The sequence below is a fragment of the Dermacentor albipictus genome, chromosome 7, assembly GCF_038994185.2.
Source record: "Dermacentor albipictus isolate Rhodes 1998 colony chromosome 7, USDA_Dalb.pri_finalv2, whole genome shotgun sequence".
NCBI classification, from domain to species: Eukaryota; Metazoa; Arthropoda; class Arachnida; order Ixodida; family Ixodidae; genus Dermacentor; species Dermacentor albipictus.
The window spans coordinates 5,919,554-5,946,648 of NC_091827.1; the positions used below are offsets into that span (position 1 = coordinate 5,919,554).

Genomic DNA, 27,095 nt, shown 5'->3' on the forward strand with positions numbered 1-27,095 from the left:
AGAAAAAGAAATGAAAAAGGTTAACAGGCTATATAGGATAAGTGCGAAACCGTGAGTGGTGCCACCTGTTAGCAGCCGGTTAAACGGCTGGCGTGCCTCGGGACACATTCACAAGCATTACAGTCGCCTCCGCCTCCTGTGCCTCCTCGGCCATTCCTGCAACCGATCACCATTGGTCTTTAGCAGTCAAAATTTTTCGATAGGAAAAATACAAACGTTCCTTTAGGAAAGTAGTCAGCCGTTTGAGGGGGAGGGGAGAGGGGTGAATTGGCCACCCTTCTTATTTATGGCATTTAAACATTTATAAGATTTATGAGATTGAAACAGGTTCCGCCGCTTATGAGACTGCCTCCTTTTTTCCTCATTCAGCGCATCGGAGATGTACTCGATGTGGCTTCGAAAGTAATGACAAGCGTCACTCCAACGTCTCTAAGACCACATTAACTCACTCACTCACTCACTCACTCACTCACTCACTCACTCACTCACTCACTCACTCACTCACTCACTCACTCACTCACTCACTCACTCACTCACTCACTCACTCACTCACTCACTCACTCACTCACTCACTCACTCACTCACTCACTCACACGTTGCTTGCCACGGACCAAATCTTGTCATTTCGATAAGATCACCGCAGCCATGCCTAGTAGTTAGAGCGCCCGCGATGGCTACGGGGGGTAATTGGTTCGAAACCCTCCAGCAAATGGGTAAGCTGTCCTCCTCGCGTCTGGTATTCTCAGTGGCATGTCGACTCCTGTAGGCGGTAAAGCCAAATCCTGTCATGTCCCAGTCATTTGCCTATAGGCTGATGTCGAACCTTAGTCAAGAGGGACGGAATTCGTTCTCAGTCTTCGCATCACGGCGTTAATGCATCTCACTCATCATCATTTACACTCCGCGTTGTACGGATGGTTCTCTCAAAACGATCGAGTACGCCACAAGCTTCACAGCTCCAAAATGTTCAGTACTTCAGCATTAATTACGAGGACACCGAGTATCCGCCGAACAAGGGTATGCGAAGGAAGAAACGGTCGAGAGAACCAGATCGACATCGTCGGGCACGTATCTTTATTTTTTATGACCACCCTTATTATTACTATACATTTTCAAAATTTTCATGTCCGCAGAGCATTGAAATGCTTCGTACAAATGTATTTTGACATTTGTTTACTAAGGCAGCGAAAGGTCAGTAGAAAGAAAACATAACTTATACAACTATTGGCAACGTTACCGACGCTACACTGTAAACAGGTTTGACCCTTTTAGGGAGTTTTGGCCTCGTTGCATAACTCAAGCCCTTAAGGGAGGACAAGATCCTCCCTTCGAACGGAGTTTTTTTTCACCTCCTTGTGTTTGGTGGTTTTATGGGGAATTATGGGAGTTTTTGAATTCTCCTTTAAACACCAACCCCTGAGCGGTTGCAGGAGTCTTTATGGGGAACGTTGGGAGTTTTTCATTCCTCTTTTGGACACCAGCACTATGGAACTTTTTATGAGGAGCTTTGGGAGCTTTTACAAGTTGACATGGGTATTTTATTTTGCTGCTTATGGGAATTTATAGGAGAAACGATGGGAGTCCTTACGTACATTTTCGGAAACGTTTGGCTTCTTAAGGGAGTGTTGAAGGAGACCTTTGGGAAATTATTTTGCCTCCTTGTAGGAGTGCTTAGGTGTAAACATGGGAGCAACTGTTCCCATATTTTGGGAGCTTTGCTTAAGGGAGCAATTATGGTTAATTATGAGAGTTGAATTTTTGCTTTTTATGGGAATATATAAGAGAATGTTTGGGAGTTAATTTTACAGCTTTAGGGAGCTGTTTTATTAAGGGAGTTTTAAACAGATGTTTTGGGAGTGCATTTTAGCTCTTTATTAGAGCTTTTACAGGTAGGTCGGGAGTTTATTATGCACCTTTTGGGAATTTTACGAGGTTGAAGGGAGTTTTTTGTGTGTTTAGTAGATTGTGTCTAACGAGGTGCAAAAATTATGACAAAGCAATAAAATGTCTGGAAATTTATTACAGTTCCAGAATCAAATGTGCCAGCATAATATTACAATCAATGACTATTAGCATAATGAAAGTGAAATAATTCAATAAATTGGATACAAACAAGCAAACCAGTTTGGCAGGAAATTCAAGCATATTGCAAGCTTCAGTGATGTTGAAAATCCACAAGTGCAGCCAAGACTGAAATTGAGTGGCTCAAAACATGAGCTATTGGGCAGTCCTTGCAGGCATTAGAACAGGCCACATTTGTTTTTGCACGTAAACAAGCATGCTACAAAAAATGATGCAAAGGAGGCCAGACAGCACCAATGACCTAGAACATAATGAAAGTACTTTTGAATACCTATGCTATTTCTAATAGACATCTACATACAACTTATTCTCTCATGTAACACGCAGCTGCAAAGAAAAGCCGAGGTAGTACCACCCACTCTGAATCAATTTCCTTAGCACTGTGCAGTACCTGAAATTCAAGCTTGCCAGCTAGAGAACATGACAAGTTCACAGCAAAATGGGGCATAATGTGATAACAGCAGTCAAACAGGTGATATCTCAGGCTGAATTAAATTCAACAAGAGGACTAGTCGTCAGGAAAAGAAAATCCAAGCAAACAATTTCAGCTCACTTACATGCATACACAGATGCCGCTACGTAGGTTCGTGTTGTCATGCCCCATGACCTAAGTCAGCATCAAAGAGGTCCATTAAAGAGTGGCACACATGCAGTGGCACACACCCAGTGTACATACACAAGTTTGTGTCAAAAAAGTTCGTTGAAGAGCTGCATCTACCCAGTGGCCCCAAGTGATAACCAATGGCCACAGTAACACACCCATGGTAGCCCCAGGGGGCACGTACTGAATTTCCACAGCTATAAGGAGCTTTTTCAAAGTTTCTTGCCTCAGAAGACGCCTCGCATTATATAACCGACATTGACACAAACAACAAGATCACTCATAGAAATCGGTGTCAGCAACCTCCCAAACTCCCCTACTTCTACACACCTTGCTATCCTAACTAAATCCCCATGTTGAGCATTTAAACTTGCCTCACCCTCCCTATGCACTCAGTCATTTTGCTGGATATCCATGAAGTGGAGAAAAGTGAACTATATAAATAATGCCAAGGAAAACAGTTGTTACCCTAACGAAGAAGTCCCCTGCTCAAAAAAATTTCTCCACCTGATATAACGCTTGTTCGACCTCTGCTGACCACCTTCGGCTGAATATTGCATATCACACAAAGCAGCAATTCAACTATAATTTTTAGTTTTATAATGAAACAAAAATTTCCAATACAGGAATCCTGAACAGGAAACTAAGTAATAACAATAATACAGGAACCCTTAACAGTATCCATAAGTGTGAAATTTTTACACAGGCAAAGAGGCCAACATTTAGCCACTAGGGCACACACAAGGCATTATTACAAACATTTTCTCTGCAAAAAGCCCCAACACCCCGACGCCAGGTGGTGTCTTGCGTGGAGCCATGCACGCATTTAAAAAAATAGGCATTTTGTATTTTCTTCTTCAGCAAGATCAAGGCAGGCAGGCTGTGATGCTGTGCAAGCAGTGGTGGCATTCAAAATGGAAGGAATCCACACAAAAAGCCATGGTACTGTTGAGATGGCAGTGCATGATAGGGAGCATCCTGAAAAACCAAACGTAAATAGATTATGTACTATTGTATTGCAAACTGACACCACATGAATATTTAAACACAGCATCACGAATTATTCAACAGTGCTGGGCCATTCAATGCTATCACGCCAAGTGTATCTTGGCCACCTCAGATTTTAGGAAAAATTACAGCCCATTGTACCTTAGGACAGAAAGCTGATCTAGTTGCTAAGGATTCATTATGCAAAAAAAAAGGTGAGGTGTGCAGACACAAGAGCAGAGAAGTGGACAACACGAACGCATTGTACAGTTGCAGACTGGATGAAGTCGAGAGTATGACAAAAGCCCGTCTGGTCGGGATGATGCATACTAAAAGGAAGAGGTCCAGACACCGACCAATATGGCTTAAAATAGTTATTTAAGTTTTGGCTCCATCACGGGAGCCTTGTGAACAAGACTCCCAGGGGGAGCCAAAATGCAAATAACCATTTTAAACTATTTTGGCCAGTGTTCAGACCTCTTCCTTTTATGTTGCAGAACGCACACACAGAATACTTTGTGAAAATTTCACATCGTGTGAGCATCGTTATCTTGTAGACTAAGGCTGAAACATTACGGCACTGAAAAAGCTACAAACAAGTGTTTCTATGAATGACCACAAGGCTTTCCAGAATATTTCATTAATTGAGATGGACCATTAATGTTACGTATCTGCAAAGAGTATCTTCTTATCTGACTTGATTAAATATAATAGACCTTCGAGCAGTTTCTGAAAAGTATTTTCATCCAGCTAGGGTGGTTTGTAGGTACGAATAACCAATTTAGGAACCACTATTTTGTATTGAAGAAAGAGCTTATCATTAAAAGAACCTATAGCTGCATGATTAAAGTTTCTGAAATTTTGAATCAACTCTATATCTGCAGAAGCTCTTTAATTAGGTATTAGGATGCCTAGCAGTACTAACAATGAAAGTAAATGACAACACATTAAAAAACTAATAAAATGAATGTGTTCTTGATAATACAATGTATTGTCTTATTATACACAGATAATACAAAACACCAGCAGTAATGCGCATATCTTCAGAGTGCACACAGTTTACCAACGTAATAAATACAGGTCAACATCATAAAGCGACACAGGTACTGGGGTTTTTCTTTCACATTGGCCTGAAAAACCAATCACTTGAGCATTCAGCCATATTACAAACAGCACCTGCGTGCATGAATTCAAGAAACTTTCAGATGTGCAAAATTGTTTAGGAGCTTTTAAGCAATGGGCATTACACTACTATTATGGGTAATTGGTTGCCTGTAAAAGTGGTAAATTAGGTGAACTGGTAGTTGTTCTTCTGGTGAAGGATATTGCAGAAAATGTAAGGAGCAATTTGGAACCTATGAATGCTAAGAAAGAAGACAATATGCAATGTTACCATGCTGACAGACAGTCAGATAAAAGATGATACAAAGAAAGTTAAATACAGATTACACAGATGCAAGCATTCTGCTTCTTTATTGCTGCAAAACTCGGCAGTTACAGAAGTGCTTCATCCCCTGAAAAATATTTTAGCAATACGTTCACTATGGAGTTCCATTGAGGATGCATCAGATTTGCATGCTTCAAGTGGTTTGGGCTACTCAGAGACAGACATCTGGCTTCTAAACGCAGGAGCATGACGAAATACTGCAAGTGTTCCAGAAAAATGCTTACATGGTAAGGGAAATGACAAAAACAAGAACGTGGATGAAAAGACCAAACTGCCCCAAAGTCAAATTTTAGCAATGTAAGGTTTTATGAAACATAATTACAGTTCTAAGACAAAACAAAATACCAACATGATGTGCAGAGAATGGGTGTGGGAAATGAAATGACCTCACTAAACAATGACTACATAAATAAAAACGACACATTTGCAGGAAATTTCACAATACACAACATATAAACTGTGATTCATGATGCACCCATGTCATACATCATATTGTTCAAGTAACCAACTTCTTTATTCAAGACCCCTGTAGAAGGTTTGTTAATGCAGTTATTGGTTTCTTGGATGGAAAAGGCCTAGTATGCAAATCTGCACTTCCCTGCCTTATATTTGCAAAGTGCATGTGTACAGTCAAATTTTGGCACAGTTTGGCATCTTTTGCAATGTTTTGCGAGATATCCACATACTGTTACCATCTACATCTGTGCACGATGCTCCTGCAGCCTGCCATTAACACAAATACTGGTTTATCCTACGTAACACTTTCCGCTGAAGGCATTAAATGCACTCAAAGGTGCCCCAAAGACAGGTTGAGCATTCTGCGCAGGTTAGCAAGGTCTGAAAAACTTGCAGGACATTGTAAAAGATGTCAATACATGGCAAAATACAACAGCACAAAATACTCAGAAGATATAAGGCTAAAAGTGTACACTGATATATAAGGGCCTTTCCAGACAAACCGATAAATGCAACAGCACACCTTCTATTGAAATCTCGAATAGAAAAATTGATTACTTGAAAAAGATGTATGGTACACGCAAAATAGAATGAGTGATGTATCTTATATGTCGCATATAGTCAACTCTTGCTGCAAATGTGAGCCTTTCATGCATGCATATAATCGCACTCATATACTAAACCAAGTTCATGTGCAATGCTCATCTTGTGCATTTCATGTGCTTCATCTTATAGTCAACTGTTTCCTAATGCCAATAACCAACTCTCCCAGCTTTCAGCAATAGTATGCAAGATTATTTATTCTTAGAAGTATGATAGCATGAAAAAACAAGGAGAAAGACCCATCAACCGGACCAGCACCAACTACAAGCTGATTTTGCTCTTGGATGGAAACGAGTATTACTAACCATAACCATTATCAGTGTTTCAATGAGGGAGTTGGTGAACCCAGAACTTGCATGAAGAATAACTACAGTAGCCATCTGGCTGCACATATGAGCCATGGGTGTTTCCCTATCTTCCAGCCAGCACATAAGGTTAGTTGCAAAGAGCCCTGACAGAGCTGAGAAGGACGTGATTGAGGTTTTCCACATTAGCAAACAAAGATCGACATGTGTCAAAAAATAATCACCATCTCTTGTCAGATTCGAGTAAATACGGTAGTCACCTAACGCAATGTGTAATGAATCGAGGGTAAATGCTTTATAAAAAATTACATGTTTTTGACGAGAGAGAGAGAGTAAAACATCTTTATTAATAATATTTGAATGGCGAGAGCAGTCCTCCCACACTGCTCTTGCCATTCAAATATTATTAATAAAGATGTTTTACTCTCTCTCTCTCATCAAAAACATGTAATTTTTTGTAGAGCATTTACCCTAGATTCATTACACACATTGCGTTAGGTGACTACCATATTTACTCGAATCTAGGCCGACCCCAATTCTAGCCGACCCCCTAAAGTTCGAAGCCAACAAAAAAATATACTACCTCGAATGTAGGCTGAACAAAAAAAGCGAGGACAGCATTCACAAAATGCAAACAGCATTTATTGAATCTGAACGTGCAGAGCTCATTGAACGTTGTCGTCACTGCTAGACTTTTCGCTGTGTCCCTTGTCCCTGTCACCTTCAAACAGTGCACTATCTTCGGTACCGTCAGTGCATTAGATATGCTGCACTTTTTAAAGGCGTGCACGATCAATGTGCCTGGGATGTCATTCCAGGCTGAGCTACCCAGCCCACCAGCTGCGATAGCGATGCACGTTTGATGCGGCCGTTTCCATTAGCATGTGGTCTTCGTCAGTCCACCAGTCCGTGTAATATTTCAGCAGACGATCCTTGAAACGTTTGTTGATGCAGACATCAAGTGGCTGCAACTGGCTCATCATGCTGCCCCGTATGACAGCGAGGTCCGTGTTCGCTTGTGCGAGTGCAGCCTTCACATTGTTGGTCAAGTGCCCACGGTAGGAGTCGACAACAAGGAGCGAGTTCTTTGTCAAAAGGGCTCCTGGACGCCATCGCCACACAATCTTAACCCACTCTTCCACAATCGCACTGGTCATCCATTCTTATTTACCTGCACAATGACATTTCTTGGGAAAGTTTCTTGAGCAGGCATGGTCTTCCTTTTAAATATATAAGGAGGGAGTTTATGTCCATCAGCTGTGCAGCACAGCATCACAGTTGCGCACTGCTTGACGTAGCCCGCAGAGCACACCTTCACCTCCTTGGCACCCTTTTCATTCACTGTGTATGCCACTGGCATATCAAAATACACAGCCGCCTGGTGGGCGTTGCCGATTTGCCGAAGGTTGTGGCCTGCCACTTCTCTCTTTCGCAGCACGTAGCACTGGAAAGCTATCAGCTTTTCTTCGAAATCGCTTGGCAGCTTCTGGGTGATTGAAGTGCGACGTCGGAGGCTGAAGCCAAAGCGCTTCATGAATTTCTGAAGCTAGCTCCGGCTAGCTTTGAAATCCTTTGGCATTAGGCCTCGCTCCCTCGAAAGCTCCCTAGCTTTTGCATGGAGCACTTCTGTTGTCACTGGAAGGGCAGCTGCCTCTGCGTCCAGACAAAGTTGGCCAAAACTGTCTCCACTTCGTGGTAATGGCCTTTCTTTGGTCCGCTAAAAGCCATCCTCGTACCGGCGCACACAAAGAGCTGCTGTCGTCCCCTCCAATGACGGACGTTTTTCTCGTCGACGCCGAAGTCCCGCTCGGCTTGAAGGTTTGACGATGCCTCTGCAGCTATCACAACTTTTCGCTTGAAAGCGGCACTGTAGTGTCACCTGCTTGGTGCCATAGCAATAACACCACGCCGCACACTGATACGGCCGACACAACACAGGTCAAAATGGCAACCTCACTTGTGTACGGCTGGCTACTGGCATGGCTAGTAGCGGCTGCGATACTGACTTTTCTAGATGGCGCTAGCTGTGTACCATATTTAGCAGTTTCAATGAAAAACTGAAGTGTTTTTTTTCTCTTTAAATCCTTGAATCTAACCCGACCCTAGAGTTTGGAATATGATTATTTGAAAAAAAAATAACTATCGGCCTAGATTCGAATAAATACGGTAATTTGTTTCGCTACTTTTCTTAGTGCCCCATACAAGATTAACCTTTTCCATGCCAATTTTATTTTCAGAAAACCAGCGAAATTTCCAAACTATTTTTATGAGCTATTCTTTGTGAAGAGTTTCCTTACTGCAATATTCGCAGTTTGTTTACAACTTTCTGCTGTCTTTTATTAGCTGACTTTCATGTTTTTAGGTTGCAAACAGACAAGGATGCAGAAACAGTCTATATGAAGCACATATTTTGGAAGAAAGTCAAGCGTACTTTTTTTTATCCTCCATGAAACATGTTCTTCCAGGAAGATAGGGGGTTAACCGAGGGCCCCGATTTTTATTAGTCATATCATAAAAAGGCAACAAGCACTAACACCAAGGACAACATAGGAGAAATTACTTGAGCTTAATAAATGAAATAACAAAATGATTAATTAATGGAAATGAAAGTGGATAAAACAACAACTTGCCGAACGTGAGGAACGATCCCACAACCTTTGCATTTCGCATGCGATTCTCTACCAATAGAGAAGAAATAAATGAGAAGAAAGGGGGTTAATTGCGGGGCCCAATTTTGTTTAGTCATATCATAAGCCAACAAACACTGACACCAAGGACAACATAGGGGAAATTACTTGAGCTTAATAAATGAAATAACGATGCGATAAACCAATCGAAATGAAAGTGGATGAAAAAACAACTTGCCGCAGGTAGGGAACGATCCCATAAGTTGCGGCAAGTTGTTTTTTCATCCACTTTCATTTCCATTAATTTAGCCTTTCGTTATTTCATTTATTAAGCTCAAGTAATTCCCCATATGTTGTCCTTGGTGTCGGTGTTTGTTGGCTTCTTATGATATGACTAATAAAGATTGGGCCCCCAGTTACCCCCCTTTCTCCTCATTTATTACATAACGAAGGTCTCAAATCCGGCAACATTGATGCCATCAAGTAGTATGTGTGGGTTTCTTGACCGGTTGCCTTCACCCAAAAAAGATCACGTTCTCGTGACGCCTGCGGCAGAAAATGTGTTTCACGTCCACCGCCATGGTCTGTGAGTCGTGGCGCTGGATAACACTCGCAGGGTTCTACAAGGAAACATAAATACCCAAGAAAGTGGACGGGAAACGGCGCCACAGTAGCTCTATTGGTAGAGAATCGCACGCGACATGCGAAGGTTGTGGAATCGTTCCTCCCCTGCGGCAAGTTGTCTTTTCATCCACTTTCATTTCTATTAATTTATTGTTTCGTTATTTCATTTAATCTGAAGTAAGCTCCCCTATGTTGTTCTTGGTGCAAGTGTTTGTTGGCTTCTTATATGTTATTGCAGGTGCGGCACGATAAGTAAACCGCAGAGTAGTAAGCAAAAAAAGTGTTTTTTTCTAAACAGGTCACTAGGGGCCCAAATATTGCTCCCAATCATTAGTATTAAGTTGAAGCTTCAAACATGAGTTTTTAGCTTTCCAGCTTCTATTCTTTACTTCAAATGAACAAATACATGACGTTTTGATATGATCTGGGATTCTTGCACTGGACAGGCAACCTTTGTCACTGCAGCCACCTCACTTTGCACGGTCATTTTTAAAACCCATGGAAACCAACTTCCGCCCAATTTCTGCTCACTGCACCCTCAGATATCATTTTGTTCAGAAATTGACATCACTCACACCAAGCTGATGAAAACATTGCCGCTTGTACATGGCACTGAGTAGGTAAAATGAAATCACTGGACCAGTCAGACTCATCACTATCCCAAAAAGAGTGAATGTGGCTATAATTGCACTCCCTCCAAGAATAAAATCGGGTGGTACTTGGTGCCAGCACTTTCAATGTGTTTCTTTGTGCCCATTTCTGCGCGCTATATGTCTACTAGTATGTCTGACTTAGTAGCTTAAGCAGAAGCTCTGCCATAATATATGTTGTCCACTGTAATGTTATTAGCCCAAACGATGCTGGTAATACAATGTGAGCTATATAACAGGGACATAAAAGTTCTTTGTATCTTTTATATATTTTATCTTTGTCGCATATAGCACACTTCTGCTGGTTCAGGTGGGTTACTAGAAGCGAAGGAAATAGTTTAGCTGAAAAGATGTGTTCTTTGCTCCAAAACAGCAATACTATAACTGATGAATGCCCGTGTAACTTGGCTTTGACTGTTCTGAAGACCAAAGCAATGAATATTGCACAGTGCCATGCAGCAGTATTTACACCATGTCTTGATTTCCCTTCAAGAGCATCTTTTCCGATCACCTGAGGGATGTTTTTAGCACACAAAGTGTCTCCTTGTTGGCTTTTGACTTTTAGCAGTTAGCAGAATGCACATAGAGAACTGGCAAGTGACCAGCCATAACATACCCGCTGTGGGGGCATAGTGGCTATGGTGCAGCGCTACTAAGCCCAAGGGCTTGAATCCCAGCCACAGCGCCGCCACATTTTAATGGGGCGAAATGCAAAAATACCTGTGTACCGTGCATTGGGTACATGTTAAGGAACCCCAGATGGTCAAAATTAATCTGAAGTCCCACACTACAGCATGTCTTAAGATCAAATTGTAGTTATGGCATACAAAACCCTTGAATTTAATTTTTATTTCTAAGCCATGACGTGAGTAGCTAGGGATTTGCATTTTTTGTTTTGTGAGGTTGACTCCGGGAGTTCTCAATCAGAGCTTCTACAAGATGATGACATCATTGTGAAAAGTTGGCTGCCAGTATAGAAACATACTGCCCTGTGGTATCATCATGCATTAAAAAGAAGTGCGTAGTGGAGCCAACCCTATGAACAGCAAAGCAGAACTTTATGGTTTTACTTCTGATAGACCCAGTGCAGCCTTAGTTGTAGTTGTACAGGCACAAATTTAAATGACAAGCCTTGCTCATCCTCAGTAGGGAAATGGTTAAGTGCATTTCGCTTCCTAGTTTCAAGTTCTGCAACTAAAATATACAATTATGTTCACTTTCCTTTTTTGGGGTGGGGGCAAAAACTGAGCACAATTAACTAATCACTTATCTATCATGCAAGCGATGTTTGCCTTTCTCAGTAGTCTATCTAAAGACAGAAAACTAGGCTCAAGTGTTTTTATCTCTAAAAGAAGACAAGCTTTTATATGGCAACCTATCAACTTGAAGCCCACAGTAGTAGTTCAGCTTCTATGCCATCTAGCTGTTGAGCACGAGTCAAATAAAAATTAATGCAAAAGTATTAGTGTTCCATGCTTTTAATGCACGGTAAAGGGACACTAAAGGAAAATAATGAGTTAAGTTAGATTGAAGGTTAGCCTTTCATAATAATAAATTGATCATTTGTAGCAAGAACAGAGCTTTTCTAAGCAAGAAAATTAGAGAAATGGAAAATCAAAGAGCACCAACTAATAAATTGAACCAAATTCTGTAGTTTTATGTGCCAAAACCACAATATGATTATGAGGCATGAAGTACGAGGGAATCTGGATTAATTTTGACCCCCTTGGTTACTCTACTGTGCATACAATGAATGCACAGCACACATGCCTTTAACACCTATCAAAATGCAGCTGACACACCTACAATTTGATCATTCACCCTCAGGCTTAGCAGTACAACATCAAACAGCACAACTCAGAGCCCATGCTTGCAGGCAACCTTCTGCAGTGAGTGCGTCACTTGGTGCTCATGAGGCAGTACTTCCAGCTGCTTCAGCTGCTTTTAAGTGTGTGCACTGCTGGCTTTTGCTGTTTTAAAGCCCTTAAAGCCCAACTACAACAAAAGTTAGGGCTGCGTAAAAAATGATTCAAACAGTGTAAATACAAAACAGCCTTCTAGCATTCTTGATAGCGAGACTGAAATGAATGCCACAATTACCAGTAACTGGCAGTGAAGCATGACTCAGATTGCAGGGCTCCTTAGTTCGGCCTACGAGATAAGGGACCACCTGCAGCTGCCTGCAGTGTGATAAAAAACCTGGAGGCGATGTGGACTCTCAAAAAAAAAAAATTATGGGGTTTTACGTGCCAAAACCACTTTCTGATTATGAGGCACGCCGTAGTGGAGGACTCCGGAAATTAAGTACACGGGTGTTTTCGCATTTCGCCCCCATCGAAATGCGGCCGCCGTGGCCGGGATTCGATCCCGCGACCTTGTGCTCGGCAGCCTAACACCATAGCCACTGAGCAACCACGGCGGGTGATGTGGACTCTCGTCATAGCCACTAACCACCAGGTTCATGCGTCATCTGCTAATACACTATTAAAAGAATACCAAAACGAAAATTAGACAGTTACCAGCCCCGCAGCTTTGCCAAGATCACTACAGTAGTATTTACTACTCATTTATTACCAATTTAGCAAAAGTGAAATTTCTTTGCATTTGGAATTTAAGCTTTTGCAGTAGGGGTATTGAGGTGTGATGATCACAATGCTCCTGTGCTTTGTGACATTACATCACTACATATTTGACAAGGCCATGGTTCTAAGTGTTTTTAGATACATCGATATCTTAATTCTTTTACAACCTAACTCCAATATGACACATGAGAATACAGTAGATTACATTTGAAATCTTTTTAACGAGCATGGAAAAGCACTAACCTTTACACATGAGACACGCATGGCGAAAGCATTGTTAGCAAAGCTCCCACATGCTTTAGATAATTTTTCACCTTGGTCAGTGTCAGTTCTGTTTTTTCCCTTAACTCTTCCTAACCGGACAAGACTTCGTCAGACTCAACTTCATTAAACCATTGTCAATGCACTGCATATCTTAGATAAACATTTGATGGTCACCCTAAAGCATGTTTCCCGAAGTTACCAACCAAGAGCAAAGAATGGTTAGCTACTGTATGAACCAGCCTACACCCATGTTAAACCAACTATTGCCCCAATGTGCCTTGAATGGGCTCTAAAAATGTGTATTCACACAATGCGCAATAGCTTTTGTGCTCAGGTTGGCAGGTTCATAGCAGCTGGCCTCCCTCACTCATCATCGGAATCTCAGAATTCCTACTGCAAAAACTTCAGGAGTTGAAAGCAGCAAAAGACAAAAGCGCGCAGTTTGAAGCAGCCAGAGGCACTGCCTCAGAGCACAGCAGTTGCACTGACTGAAGAAGTTTGATGACAAATATGGGGCACCATTTGTGTCGCTGGTTCCGAAGAAGCCATCTAAGCTTTGTTCCCATGCTTGAGTGTAAAAATACAGCTGTTTTTAACAAAAGGCATGCAACACCGTTCATGAATTGTGCCACTTGAATGGTTTATCAAATAACCTCTTACTTCTGGTAAGCTCTACACAAGCAAAATTGGACGCTGCACTGATGAAAGGGCAAGAGAACATTTGCAGAATATAAAAACAAAGGAAGACCAATGTAGGTGAGCATTGTAACACATGCACTTGTCATCCCTCACTTGAAATATATTTTTGGGAGTAGAAACACGAATGCACAACTGATATCATAAGCTCTTAATATCAAAGAGTGGGAGTGACTGTGTAATTATTCATTTTCTTATTTTTTTTCTATTTCTCACAAGTATGTGTATGAATGTTTTTTTGCTTTCGGTTTACACAGGTTGCTTCACCTCAATTTGTTTGACCCTGTTCCCTTCTTTGCAATCCTTCATCCCTCCCCCTCTTTTATGAACTTCCAGAGATTATATGAATAGGTCCTGCTTTCTTAGAAAACATGGCACACTGGATTGGCAGTGCCTACCACTGCATGTAAATTCTTTTGTGTTTCTGGTTTTTATCTCAACTCCTGAAAGAACCCAACATGAGTAGCCCCTTTCCTCTCCCCTTCTACCACAACTCAAAACCTCGCCTTGTCAATCCCTTGCATTTACAGTCTGCCTTTTTTTTTCCTTATTTGACATCCACTACTCTACACAACAAACTGGCTTATACGGATTTTCGCTCATTTTATGTTGCATCGATTTTTATTTTAAAAGATTTCTGTTCTCATATGTATTGAAGGATGAAGTGGCACAAGCATATCTAGAAATTTTGGACAATGCACCTTCCGCTATTGTCGGAAGCTATGTGTCGTGATCAAGTGACGAGCATACACTTTTTTTTAAGTGACAACTGTATAATAGGTTACATATGCAACGCATGCAAGGCTACATGCTGGCTTTGCTCGCATGGTCTGGGCCGCTCTCCCAGAGGCATCGTTCCACATCTCACATGATGGTGTACGTAGCGCCATCTTGTTGCGGTGGCGCACACATCTCCCTTGCTTTAGAGTGGCCCCAGCCATAAGTTGAGCAGACTTGGAGCTCTTACTTCTCACGTGCTCTTCGAACTCTTAGTCCACTTCTTGTGAATGCTCCAGGTTGCGATGGCTGCAAATGCTTACTTGTGCATCGAGTGAGACCACTAGCTGTGCTCACCGCATATGAACGTTAAGTGTGAGCTGGCCCAACTACTGTCCCTGTTGCAGCACCGGACAGGATATGGACGGCAGTCTGTGGTTGAATAGGGTCTTTTTCCAAAGTCCTGTGTTGCCACTCGTATTACTTGCGCTGCTTGACCGTATATGCTTCACTTCTTTTCTTGAATGTCCTAGTGTTCCCCAGTGGCTTCAGCATTCTTGGTGCCACTGGCACATCGGTTCTGAGGCATTTTCCTACGAGTTAGCAAGTGTGAGCCCTTCTTTGCCTGGAGGTCATGATGAGCAAGCAGAGCCTTTTGAATGTTGGATGACTTCTTGAGCAACTGCTTAGCCATCTGTACAGTTCTTTCTGCAGCACCGTTGCTCTGGTGTAAGTAGGTGCTACTGGTTACATCGCATAATTCCCATTGCTTGACGAACATGCTGAATTGTGCCAAAGCGAACTAAGGACCGTTGTCCTGTCATATAATAGCTGGTGTCTCAAAGTGAGCGAAGATCTGGCTCAGTGCTTGAGTTATGTTCTGTGTGGTAGTATGCCTCAACTTCATGTGTTCAAAGAAGCGCGAGTAATAGTCCACCACTACGAGGTAATCTCTCCATTCTCAAAGAGATCAATTCCAATCACTTCCCATGGGTGTTCTGAAAGTGGAGTGTGTATCACAGGCTGTGTCTGGTTTACAGTGCTATTGACAGACAGGACGTTTTGACACATAACTCTGGATGTGTTGGTTAATATCTGGCCACCAGACTGACTGAGTGGCTCAAGCCTTACATCTTCCAAGAACCTGACGACCAGTATGCAAGCGCTAAAGCACATCACTTTGCATATTCAGTGGGATGATAACGTAACTGCCTTTGAGTAAAATTTCATCCACCAGTGTCAGTTCATGGATAAATTCTGCGTACCTCTGCACTTCTGGCGGCAGCAACTTGTTTGGGCCATGACGTACAGTAGCCCCTGACCCTTGCTAAAACGGGATCATTCATTTGCATGGCCTTTATCCTCTCTAGCAAGTCTTGGGAGGCAGACGGCAGTTCCATTGTAAGAATTTCGTGTTCTATGATGGCCTCGCTGATGGTCCCTGGGCTGCTACTGCCTGTTTCTTTCTGCAGTTTCCTTGAGAGCACGTCAGCAGGGCATATTTCCTTGCCAAATATGTGGGAAATGGGGTAATCCAGCAGTCTCATTCGGACCCGCTGCAGATGTGGACTCTGTTCACCCAGGTAGTTTGATGACAGCAGAAGCACTAGCGGCTTATGGTCTCTTTCTACATGAAACTGCAGACTTACCAGGTAGCAGCGGAAATGCTTGCAGGCCCATGTAACTGCCAGTGCTTCTTTCTCTATACAAGCATATTTTGTCTCTATGTCAGAGAGGGACCTTGAGGCACAGTCAACTACAAGCCTACGATCTTCTGTCTCTTGTAGGACTGCCCCAAGACTGTAGGATGATGCATATGCAGACACAGTGAGAAGACTAACGGTTGTACTGGGTGAGCACCGGTATCGTCGTCAATGGCTTTTGATGGATTAAGCATCACTGTGAAGCAGATCATGTAATGGTTTTGTGAGCTGTGAGAGCCTTGGAAAAAACAGACCAGGTGGCGGGCCATCCCAAGAAGAAACACACTTCTACATCCTTCGTCTGTTGGTTCTGCTACCTGACAGCACATTGACCTTTTCAGGGTCAGCAGTGATACCGTTTGCCAATACAATGTGTACAAGGAATTCCACAGACTGCTGGCGAATGAGAAGAAAGGGGGTTAACGAAGGGGCCCGATGTTTAGTAATCATATCATAAGAAGCCAACGAAGACACCAAGGACAACACAGGGGTAATCACTTATACTTACTCAATGAAATAAATTATAAATTAATGGAATTGAAAGTGGACGAAAAAACAGCTTGTCGCAGGTGGGGAACGATTCCACAACCTTCGCATTTTGCGTGCGGTGCTCTACCAATTGAGCTACAGCAGCGCCGTCTTCTCATCCACTTCCTGGGGTATTTATGTGTTACTACTACAACTAACCCTAGGAGTGTTAGCCAGCACCACTGCTCACAAACCTTGGCGATGGATGTGGAACATCCTTTCTGCTGCAGGCGTCACAATTACGTGATCTTTTTGGGTGAAGGCAAGTGGTCAGTAAAGCCCCACATGCCAACTGAAGGTTTCAATGTTGCCGGATTCGAGACCCTTGTTATGTTATGAACGAGAAGAAAGCAGGTTAACCAAGGGGCCCGATTTTTATTAATCATATCATAAGACACCTACAAACAAAGATACCAAGGACAACACAGAGGAAATTACTTGTATTTACTAATTGAAATAAAGAATTATAAATTAATGAAATTGAAAGTGGATGAAGAAACAACTTCCCGCAGTTCGGGAACGATTCCACATCTTCATATTACGCGTGTGATGTTCTACCGATTGAGCTACCATGGCACCGTCTTCCCATCCATTTTCTGGGATATTTATGTTACTACTAGAACTAACCCTGGGATTGTTAGCCAGTGCCACGACTCACAAACCTTGGCGGGGGATGTAGAGCATCCTTTCTGCCGCAGGCATCACGAGTATGCGATCTTTTTGGGGGAAGGCAACTGGTCAATAAACCCACACATGCTACCTGAAGGCACCAATGTCGCCAGATTCGAGAACCGCATTATGTAATGAAGAAGGGGGTTAACGAAGGGGCCAGATTTTTTTACTGCTGGTGTAGTACACACTCTCCTGTGTTTAGGGTGATGCCAGCTTCTTGCAGGCGCTGAAGTACTTTGTGCAGTCATGCATCATGTTCTGCCTTCGTGCGGTCAAACACTATTATGTAGTCTTGCAGACAGGCTTGGCCGTGCAGGCCTTCTAGCGGTCTTAGCATTTCCCTGTAGAAAACTTCAGTTGCTGTGGAAATTCCGAAGGGCAATTGGAGGAACTTAAATGGCCAATTGGCGTCAGGAAAGTGTTGTACCTCTAGGACACAGGTAACCAGTAACCAATAACCGGCCCTAGCGTCAATTTTGCTAAACCAGGCAGCTCCGGCGAGTTTGGCCAGGCAATCATCGACGGTGGGCACTAAGACTCGTTCTCACAGAACGTTCTATTTCAACCTTCCAAAGTCACTGCAGATTTGAAGCTTGCCTCCTTTATTTTTCGCAACTACCATAGGTGCACGCCACTCTGTGGTCTCTTTGACCTTTATGATGATACCCAGACTTTCTATTCTCTCCAACTCACATTGGACACTCGGCAACATGGGCAGAGGTACTCGCCTCGAGTACATAATAGCACACTGCTTGGCATCAAGGAGTAGCGATATTTTGTAATCGGTCTGTAGCCAGGTAGAGGTAGCGGCATAAAATGTTGGCTGAGTCACTGACCTTGCCTGCTGACTCTGCTACTTTTAGGAGACTTGGAGGACATTGAAGGACTTGATTGCGGGACGCCAAAAAGTGCATCATGCAGCTAGTCTATTACATAAATTTCTTCTTGACACAACCAGCCATTTCAGCACAGGGTCGCAGTGAAGTCTAACCGTTGCTATTTTGGTCCAGTTGGGTCCGAGCAGCTGTTCATTTGCTTGCTTCATGTTGCCCATGACTTGTTCGTCGTAGAGGCTTGTTGGCATTACAGTTACATTTGCACCAGTGTTTACCTTGAACTTCACTGGCAAGCCATTGACCATCACATTGATTTTCCATGGCCCAGGATCCTGTTGGTCAGTTAATTGTCCAAGTAAACCTCTTCCAAAACAGCTTGGTATGTGCTTTTTGTTCTGCTTTTTGGAAGCAGAAAAGCATACGGCAGCAGTGTTCCTTTTTACTGCACGCACTGCATGTTTTGCCATTCGCTGGGCACATAGTGTGTGATGGTTAACCATAGGTGTTCTGTTGAACCGTACCACTTGCATGTCTGTGCACTTTGGTCACACTGGTTTTTTCGATAATTATTTGACTTTCCTTTGCTCTTTGAGAAGCTGTGCATGGTGTCGACAGCTTCAAGTTACTGTAGCTGTGGCCGTAGGTCCTTTTGCTGCTGTTTGATTGTCACCATGTTGTGAGCAGCATTGACAGCGGCTTCCAGAGTAAGCTCGGCGTTATGTTGCAGCTTCTCACTTACCTGTGCGTCTGTAGGACCGACCACGAGTCTATCACAGATCAGTTCCTCTTTCAGGGCACTGTACTCAGAGGCTTCAGCTATTCTGATGAGTTCAGTGATGAACATATCGGCTGTCTCATGCGCGTCTTGCTTCCGGCTGTTGAACTTTGCACACTCGTATAACACGTTCATCCGTGGCAGTAAATTTTTTATGAACACTTGCATTACTGTGTTGTAGTCGAGTTTCTCAGCATCACAGCGCCTGAGCAAGGCTAGGACGTCTTCTGCTTCACGACCCATGGCATGAGTGTGTTCACTTGCGTCTCGCCGTATTGCTTCTTTAGTCTGGAGATGGCTCTATAGCACTCCCATCTCATGAACCACTGTTTCCACTCCTCGGGTCGCCAAAAATCAAGTTTTTCCGGCAGTTCGATGATGAACGAGTTGAGCGAAGCTGCGTGCTGGGCTGTGGAAACTGTAGGCGAAGCCATGGGTAGCAAAATTTCGTATTCACTGCACTGCGCTGCATGTGTAGACTTCTACTTGCGTGGTGCACTTCTCACAGCGTTGTCGAGTATCCCACCGCTGCCTCCATGTCGTGGCCGGATGACGAGCATACATAATTGACAAAACATAAGTGCTAACTGGGGACTGTTTACTAGGTCGCATATGCAAAACACGTACGGCTACATGCCGGCTCTGCTTACACAGTCTGGTCCACTCTCCCCGAGGCATTGTTCTGCATCTTACATGACCGTGTACGAAGCACCATCTCATTGCAGTAGCTCACACGACACAGTGTACCAGGGTAACTCAATGAGCAGCAACTTCAAAAGAAGTATACTTCGGAAGGCTGCTCAAGTTTAAACAACTCTCAGTTAACAATGTCGAGATGATTTGCCCTCTCTTTAACATGCACATTTCTGCCACTAGACCGTAACCTCTTTGCTACATTATAGCACAGTCTTGGTCCGAATTAAAACACTGATATAACACAGCAGAAAAGTTACGAATAAGAGCCATAAATACACAGAATATTAGAAAGGCGTGCACTCTCATTCTTGCTAACTGATCATTTGTTGAAATTCTGGCAGTCTTCTGAATTATAATTTTTAAATGGGCTGCCCATTGAGTTACGATAATGCATTGCAGTGAAATTTGATAGATGGCCGCAGAGCGAATTCAACTATTCAGTTTCAACCACAGCTAGTTACCCCTATGCTTTTCTTGGCTTCAGTGCCTTTATTATTTATCCCGCACTGCCCGGGGGCGTGCAAGCAGGGGGGTTACAACTTCGAAAAAAACACATCTTCATTCGCACAGCACACTTGGTCACAAGATAATCGATTCCACTCTGTTGCAGTTTGGGCAAAAAATGACAGCATAAAGGTCCGTTCTAGTTTGGTATTCTCGAATTTTAAAGTCATGATCTGTTCTCTTAGATACATGGTGCGGTGGTTTAAAATAGGTGTCTCTATTATTTCCGGTTTTGTTATTATATATGCTAAATAGCAATTTTAGTCGCAGTTTCCATGGGCGAGACGAGAGCGCTTCCCATCCGAGCTCACTTTTCATTGCAGTGCAGCTCTCCTCCCGCTTGTATCACCCACGAACGAACCTTCCCGCTCTGTTTTGTATTCTCTCGATTTGGTCGATCAAGGTTTTCTGATGAGGGTCCCAAACACAACACGCGTACTCCAAGATCGGATGAACGAATGAAATATAAGCAGTATTCTTTAGGGCAAAAGTTGAAGATTTCAAATTTCGCTGAATAAAATTTAGCGCTCTGGCAGCATTTGCAACTACATTACTCACATGTGCGTTCCAAGAACAATCACTTGAAAACATCACACCCATATATTGCTGGTCAATAATATCAGTGTTCAAAAAATAACGCGTTTCTATAATTTTCTTTTTTTCGTTAAAAACAGATGAACACATTTTTTTTTATTTAGTTGGATTTTCCACTTCTCACACCATAAGAGAATGTTAGTAAGATCAACCTGCACATCGATGAAGTCCTGTTTATTTTTTATTTTTTTATACACTATACAGTCGTCGGCAAACCAGCGTAAACGCCAAGATATCCCGGCAGGAATATTGTTAATAGAAACTAAGAACAAAAGCAGCCCTAAAAAAAGACCCCTGAGGAACTCTCGATGTGACCTCGACACAAGGAGAAGTAGCACCGTTCAGTATTATGCATTGCCGATGCTGCGACAAGTAATTGGCAATCCAGTTACACACTCCTTAACATTTGCCTCATGAAGTTTTTGAAGGAGCAATGAGTGACAAACCATGACAATCGCCTTTCGAAAATCTAAGACACAATGACTTTGCCCGTTCTCATCCACCTGAGCGACTGAGTCGTGATAGAATTCAATTAGCTGTGTTGTACAGGACAGTCCCTTGCGAAAACCATGTTGATTATCAATTAATATTCTATGTTGTAATAAATGTAACATTATTTCTTTGTACAAAATATGCTCTAATATTTTACAGGAAATGGATGTTAAAGAGATAGGCCTATAATTGTTTACATATTTTTTTGGACCACCCTTATGAACCGTAACTACATGTGCCATTTTCCAATCATCCGGCAGCACTCCAGTAGAAAGAGATCTAGTGTACATTAGGTATAGGTAAGATGCGATTGGCCAGGTACAGCACTTCAATATGCGGGGAGAAATACCATCTGGGCTGGGGGCATTAGTTTCATCTATACTTTGTAACAATGATTCGATACCACCAACACTGAATTCGACAGGTTGCATCATGGCTCAGCTCTCACATGAAATTTTCCAAAGGTTGTTTTGGGCAAGCAATGCAGAATAAAAAAATCATTAAAGCAAGCTACCTTAGCTGTATCATCGGATAGGACCTTATGATGGTGAACAATTTCATTTACTCCCGTTGAGGCAGATCCGCATCCTCTTACGTATTTCCAAAAAAGCTTTGGATTTGTTTTCATATTATCATTAAGTCGATTGAATACGGACCCTTTCCAATGTGAACTTTAGTTTTATATTCATTAGTTACTTTGACCTGCTTCTTAAACTGATAACTGCTTTGTGTTCTTTTGAATGCGTTATATACTCTTCTTTTCCTTATTAACCTCAGGATACTAGGCTTCACCCATGGTTTCTTAGTTTTTCAGCCCAACTGAATGGACACTCGGTACATACTTTTCCGTCAGTTCTGTAACTTGTTTTAAAAAGAGACTACATTTGTACAACATCAGAATTCTCACAAAGATAACCAAAAACAGATAAATGAGCGAATAATTCCTGTGAAATGGCAGAATAATCACCTTTATCAAAGAAAAGCCTGTTGGCTTTATATGGACGTGATTTTAAAAAAATGAAACCCATTTTCCTTCTCATTCATTCTTGCGGGGGTCTGAAACCTCATAGCCTTGATGCCTCAAGGTAGCATGCATGGGTTTATTAACCACATGCCTGCTCACTTCAGTTCAGGTGTTACACGACACCAGCATGCAAAAAAGGATGTTCCACATCTGCCCACCACGGCTCTAAATGGCGCTGGCTAACACTCCCAGGGCCACGTATACCACACATAAATACCCAAGTCAGCACAATTGGTAGCGCATCACGTGTGTACTGCAAAGGTTCTGGGTTCAGTCACCACCAGAGACAAGGTCTTTTTGTCTGCTTTCATTACTTTCTTTCAATATTTTCTACATTTAAATTTTAACCACAGCTAATTACACCAATGCTTTTCTTGGTTTAATTGCCTGCGACCTTTATATAACCAGCAAAAATAAGGTAACAAGAAAATGAAAAGAAATATGTGGAGGACAGGGTCATCAGTGTTCAAAGAAGCACCTTCCTTTTTGTATCTTTAACCAACACCCAACAACCAACACCCAGGCAGAGGAGTTGCCCAATAGGCAACTCCTCTGCCTGCACATCAAATGACAGTGCAAGAGATGCAGCTGGAACCCACACTCAAATATATGTACAGCATACCAATGCATCTTCTCCGAAGGTAGTGAAGAGCACAGGTGCCTGTGGAGCTGTGTGCCACGGTTCCTCTTGCCAACCCATGGAAAGGAGCATAAGTGATACTGTAGAGCTTGCCGCTTCAAGCATCGTTCAGGTAGCCATTCATTATCCTGCACGTAGTATCCAATGTATTGTAGATATCGAGGCAGCTTCAGTCCTGCAGCAAATAAAGTGATCAGTTCTAACCAAAATGTTGAGATGCAGGCACTTTGGCAGACGGATGCTAACATGTTGAAGTTTCTGGGATGCCAGTCATAATTTCGTTAAACATTATATGGGCCACTCATGCAGGGATGGAAGCAGTCAAAGAAGTTTTGGAGCAGCTCTGAGAGCAGCAAATTTGACACACTGGAGCATGAATTGCCCGTTTTGGAGCAGTAAATACATGTTTACATGAGTAGCTTGGTAAAGGTCAATGAGTGAAATACAGGCATATGAAGAAAAGGTGTTGCTTAGTTTACTTTACAGAGCACTATTTGATTATGGCAGATCAGTTCTGCGGAAGCCTGCAAGGCAAGTAAACTTCATGACAGGAAAAATTTTCACCCACCCTACTTTAGCATGAAGCTAAGAAGGAAACCTGTACATGTTTCTCGAAAACCACCATTAAATTACATACTGGATGTGACAACTAACTGTGGCCAAGAAAAAAATAAATGAGTGCTTTCCATGAACATCGCCCCCTCTATTTTGATAGACTTATGTTAGTGCTACTGAAGTTTCTTTTTTTTTTTCGTGGTGAACAAGCAGTTAATATGTAATTGTAACGAATGTTTATTTTCTTACTTATCCAACACGGTGCCAATGCAAAGATTGTGGAATACGCCGAGAAATGACCGATAACAGTGTTACAACGACCTAGGTCAAGTGTGGTCTTTCTTTTTTCCGACAAAAAAAATACAAAACACGCAAATTTTTCTTTAGTAATTCACGTGACAATGCGCCCCGCATCAGTAATGTAAGTGGTCTCAGACGGAAACATTGCCATCAGCATACTGCATATATTACCAATGTGCAAACCTGGGGCACAGTCTTGTAAAGGTTCACAAAGTGAACGGTTACCATGATTGCGCTACTTCGTGTTTGGTAGGGACTGTACTTGCACACCAAAAACTACTGACATGTCGAGAAAAAACTGCAGCTGCTCATTCCCAGTGCCACTATTTAGCAAAGTTTGCGGAGAGCTTGATGCAATATTTGGTGCGCTGAAGCGTTGTCATGGTCAGGACAGTTTATTTTCACCTTTTAGTTATTTCATGGGCTTTTTCTCGTTAAAGGAAGTCTTCACAAATCCTAGGCTGTTTTAAATGCTGTTACCGGCCATTTGTAACCACCATACAAAACTTTTTCGCTTCTCATCGATTAGGTAAATTTAAAAATTTAGCTAATGAAACATGTTCGTGCACACTGAACGAGAAATATTTGCAGTGGCTGCCATGAACAACACTCATCAAGGTGTCCATCAACACCATTCGAGTAGTGTCCTCTGGTAATTTTTAATTCTTGGCAACCTGCAGTTGAGATAGCAGAGTATCGCAGAATAAATGTCAAGTGACGTACTGGTCATTGCATGTTTGCCGGTATTTTACGCAACTTTTGACACACTGGTTGGAAAAAAGACATGAACGGGCATGCTGATTGCACTTGAGCTGTGGTATACAAGTTTCCCTTGTCGTGCAAGGCATCTACATTAGACAGACGGGAAGGGGTATCAATGATTGCTTGGGCAAGCATAGTTACAACCTTCATAAAAGTTATTGAAGTAGGTCCCTTGCCATGCATTGCAAGACTTGTGGATGCAAACTAGTTTTTTTAAAGAATGTGTCATCATAGGATGCAGTCGCACTCAAGTGATGCGCATGCCATTGCCAAATACATTAGGATGTGCGTGAGTACACCCTCCTATCTTTATCAGACAAGGAACTTTACTTTCTAAGTTGGTCGGCACATTTTCAATGAACTGCAGCCATATGCTTCTAGTAAGGTTGTTGTTTCAATCTTTTTCTCATGTGTGCTATGAGTGGCGCATATGATGTGCAGTAGGGTCATGGAATAACACCAGTTGAAATTTAGCACTCATCCTCCTGTCACCTGTACATTTTCTTTCATGCTCAAACTGAGTTATGCTAAAGCAAGACAAGAATCCATTCAGTCAATTTGTGCCTTCGAACCGGTTCAGTGTCCACAGTGCATGATGATGCTATTATAGAGGGATATTGAAAATATCGTTTATTTTCTTTGAATAAATAAAGTTTAGTATTAAGTTTCACACTGCATTTTGCAAGTTTTAATTACCCTAGTATAAATTTGTATTCTAGAATGTGAAGGATGAAAAAAAGCATTTCCAACCTTAGACATCTCCAATGACATCTAATCACTACAACTTAGAGGAAAGGCGCTACGATCTCAAACAGTCGCAGCTTCTATCCGCGGTTGTTGTATATAAATGCATTACGTACCGAGAGAATATGATCAAATCTTAAAGCTAAAACTAAGGTAAAGGCTTGTACCAACACGCTTAAACAAGGGAGACCATATCAAGACACATAGTGCGGATGTAAAAAAAAAATAAATCATGGAGTTTTACCTTTTAAAACCACGATCTGATTATGAGGCACGCCATAGTGGGGGGACTCCGAAATAATTTTGACCACCTCGGGTTCTTTAACGTGCACCTAAATCAAAGTACACGGGTGTTTCCGCATTCCGCCCCCATCAAAATGCGGCCGCCGTGGCCGGGATTCGATCTTACGACCTCGCGCTTAGCAGCCCAGCACCACAGCCACTATAAGCAACCACGGTGGGTATAGTGAAGAGCTGTGAAAATTTTTCCTATACCAGAAATAAGTTTTTGGCCAGGGACTCAATAACCGGGGGAATCGCGCCCTGTCTGGCGTAAGGTCTGGCGCTGCTCACAGTGCCCCCTCAGCAAACCGGGACATTTGCACGCGAGAACGAGAGCACCAAGTCCGGCCATGGCTGGTAAACCATATGACGATACATTAACAAAATATACAGTAACTAAAACAAAAGGACGAGTAAAAACAAGACGTGTCGTTTTTATTTAACTGAAATATCTTCGCGCCTCTTCCCCCTTGTACGACATAGAGGTTACACAGTTCTGCTTATTCCATATCAGTAGTATCGTCTTACATCATGCATGCGCACTGAGCACATGAATACGTTCTGGATATCGCAGAAGGCGTTGTTCACGACGCGAGACTCACGATAGCGAAGTCAAATGCGATCCTTTTAGAAATAAAGAAAAAAATTGTTTGCCTACGACAAACTTTGCAAACAAGAAATAGAATATAAGCTTACCAAAATGCTTCGTCCAGGTTGGTGGTGGAGTTCGTTGGCGTTCACCGTTGCGCATTACGCTGTGTTGTTAATCACGCCGCCTTCGCTTGTAGGCGTGAGAAGAGCATCAAAGTATTATTATTTTCTGTCAAATACTGCTGCCTCGTAAGTACAAACAGAAAATTTTGAGCTGTATTGCCTACCCCGGCATACCGGCACACAGCAGCTTCCCGCGCTCAAATCTCGCTGTGGATTCGAATTCGCGCCGGGTGCATTTCGATGAGCTGTTGTGGCGCCACCTAGAAGAGCTTAAATATGGACGGAACGAAACAAAGTTCTAACATATGTCCGTCTAGATTTCTTTATATTTATTTATTTCAATCTAGATTTCTTTATATTTATTTATTTATTTAAGATATAAGGCACATGCTGTTTAGAAAATACTCACGGCAAACAATGTTTTAGTCTAGTTTCTTTGGCCCCTCCGATTTATGTCCATTGTCAGCTGGCCTGCGGCCTTTAAACGATATTCCTTACATATTGTGGCTCAATATTGAGGGCACTGAACCTGGTTGAATGGGGTTTAAATAGAGGGACAATATTTCGTTCTCTAGAGTATTGTTGCTGGAGATGGAGCGAGTATTAGGCTGCTTCTCGTCGGCAAAAGGAGCC

General features: G+C 42.4%; 1 protein-coding gene and 1 long non-coding RNA gene across 4 annotated transcripts in view; both read right to left on the bottom strand.

Annotated features, from left to right (window-relative positions):
* The window catches only part of trh (PAS domain-containing protein trachealess), a 602,053-nt gene that overhangs the window by 278,896 nt on the left and 296,062 nt on the right, over nt 1–27,095 (bottom strand). The gene's annotated exons all lie outside the window — the stretch shown is intronic.
* LOC139047673 (uncharacterized) lies at nt 1,925–26,644 on the bottom strand. The gene is made up of 3 exons (XR_011507310.1): nt 26,445–26,644; nt 23,088–23,280; nt 1,925–3,661 (listed from the first exon to the last, which is right to left on the bottom strand). It is a non-coding gene; the product is annotated as an uncharacterized lncRNA (long non-coding RNA).